The following is a 2500-nucleotide window of genomic DNA, read 5'->3' as shown; positions in this document are numbered from 1 at the left end:
TTCAGGATGCTTAAAGTACTGACTATTTACATGTAGTCTTGTGGGTTCACGATGCTTAAAGTACTGACTATTTACATGTAGTCTGGTGGGTTTAGGACGCTTAAAGTACTGTTTATTTACATGGAGTCTGGTGGGTAATAGCGATGCGAGCCTTACCAATACAATATAAATTATATATATAGGCATTTAGTTGTGATGGTTAAGGTTAGGGTAAGGGGCTAGGGAATGCATTATGTCAATGACAAGTCCCCACAAAGATAGTGATACAGACGTGTGTGTGTGTGTGTGTGTGTGTGTGTGTGTGTGTGTGTGTGTGTGTGTGTGTGTGTGTGTGTGTGTGTGTGTGTGTGTGTGTGTGTGTGTGTGTGTGTGTGTGTGTGTGTGTGTGTGTGTGTGTGTGTGTTCCTGCAGGCTTCACATTGGGAGGGGGGTCCAGCTGGAGTGTCGGGGGTGGGGACATCTGGATGCGTTGCCTTAGCGACCACCCGGTCTTCCTCCAGAGCCTGTACCTGGACCGGGAGGCTGGCCGAGCCCGGGGATGGAGTCCATAAGATCTACCCTGGAGCCTACATCAAGGTACCTGTCTGTCTCTCACCTGTCTCTCTCTCTACCCTGGAGCCTACATCAAGGTACCTGTCTGTCTCTCACCTGTCTCTCTCTCTACCCTGGAGCCTACATCAAGGTACCTGTCTGTCTCTCACCTGTCTCTCTCTCTACCCTGGAGCCTACATCAAGGTACCTGTCTGTCTCTCACCTGTCTCTCTCTCTCTCTACCCTGGAGCCTACATCAAGGTACCTGTCTGTCTCTCACCTGTCTCTCTCTCTCTACCCTGGAGCCTACATCAAGGTACCTGTCTGTCTCTCTCACCTGTCTCTCTCTCTACCCTGGAGCCTACATCAAGGTACCTGTCTGTCTCTCTCACCTGTCTCTCTCTACCCTGGAGCCTACATCAAGGTACCTGTCTGTCTCTCTCACCTGTCTCTCTCTCTACCCTGGAGCCTACATCAAGGTACCTGTCTGTCTCTCACCTGTCTCTCTCTCTACCCTGGAGCCTACATCAAGGTACCTGTCTGTCTCTCACCTGTCTCTCTCTCTCTACCCTGGAGCCTACATCAAGGTACCTGTCTGTCTCTCTCACCTGTCTCTCTCTCTACCCTGGAGCCTACATCAAGGTACCTGTCTGTCTCTCTCACCTGTCTCTCTCTCTACCCTGGAGCCTACATCAAAGGTACCTGTCTGTCTCTCTCACCTGTCTCTCTCTCTACCCTGGAGCCTACATCAAGGTACCTGTCTGTCTCTCACCTGTCTCTCTCTCTACCCTGGGTCTACATCAAGGTACCTGTCTGTCTCTCTCACCTGTCTCTCTCTCTCTACCCTGGAGCCTACATCAAGGTACCTGTCTGTCTCTCACCTGTCTCTCTCTCTCTACCCTGGAGCCTACATCAAGGTACCTGTCTGTCTCTCACCTGTCTCTCTCTCTACCCTGGAGCCTACATCAAGGTACCTGTCTGTCTCTCACCTGTCTCTCTCTCTACCCTGGAGCCTACATCAAGGTACCTGTCTGTCTCTCTCACCTGTCTCTCTCTCTACCCTGGAGCCTACATCAAGGTACCTGTCTGTCTCTCTCACCTGTCTCTCTCTCTCTACCCTGGAGCCTACATCAAGGTACCTGTCTGTCTCTCTCACCTGTCTCTCTCTCTACCCTGGAGCCTACATCAAGGTACCTGTCTGTCTCTCACCTGTCTCTCTCTCTACCCTGGAGCCTACATCAAGGTACCTATCTGTCTCTCACCTGTCTCTCTCTCTACCCTGGAGCCTACATCAAGGTACCTGTCTGTCTCTCTCACCTGTCTCTCTCTCTACCCTGGAGCCTACATCAAGGTACCTGTCTGTCTCTCACCTGTCTCTCTCTCTACCCTGGAGCCTACATCAAGGTACCTATCTGTCTCTCTCACCTGTCTCTCTCTCTACCCTGGAGCCTACATCAAGGTACCTGTCTGTCTCTCACCTGTCTCTCTCTCTACCCTGGAGCCTACATCAAGGTACCTGTCTGTCTCTCACCTGTCTCTCTCTCTCTCTACCCTGGAGCCTACATCAAGGTACCTGTCTGTCTCTCACCTGTCTCTCTCTCTACCCTGGAGCCTACATCAAGGTACCTATCTGTCTCTCACCTGTCTCTCTCTCTACCCTGGAGCCTACATCAAGGTACCTGTCTGTCTCTCTCACCTGTCTCTCTCTCTACCCTGGAGCCTACATCAAGGTACCTGTCTGTCTCTCACCTGTCTCTCTCTCTACCCTGGAGCCTACATCAAAGGTACCTATCTGTCTCTCTCACCTGTCTCTCTCTCTACCCTGGAGCCTACATCAAGGTACCTGTCTGTCTCTCACCTGTCTCTCTCTCTACCCTGGAGCCTACATCAAGGTACCTGTCTGTCTCTCACCTGTCTCTCTCTCTCTCTACCCTGGAGCCTACATCAAGGTACCTGTCTGTCTCACCTG

The 2500-nt window shown here is 51.6% G+C and overlaps 1 pseudogene; it reads left to right on the top strand.

Moving 5' to 3' along the window:
- Nucleotides 1–2500, top strand: part of LOC114551534 (mothers against decapentaplegic homolog 4-like) — a 33790-nt pseudogene that overhangs the window by 28344 nt on the left and 2946 nt on the right.

This window comes from Perca flavescens, unplaced genomic scaffold (assembly GCF_004354835.1).
Source record: "Perca flavescens isolate YP-PL-M2 unplaced genomic scaffold, PFLA_1.0 EPR50_1.1_unplaced_scaf_14, whole genome shotgun sequence".
NCBI lineage: Eukaryota > Metazoa > Chordata > Actinopteri > Perciformes > Percidae > Perca > Perca flavescens.
The sequence above is the reverse complement of the archived record's forward strand: the minus strand, read 5'-3'. Positions and strand labels throughout refer to the sequence as shown.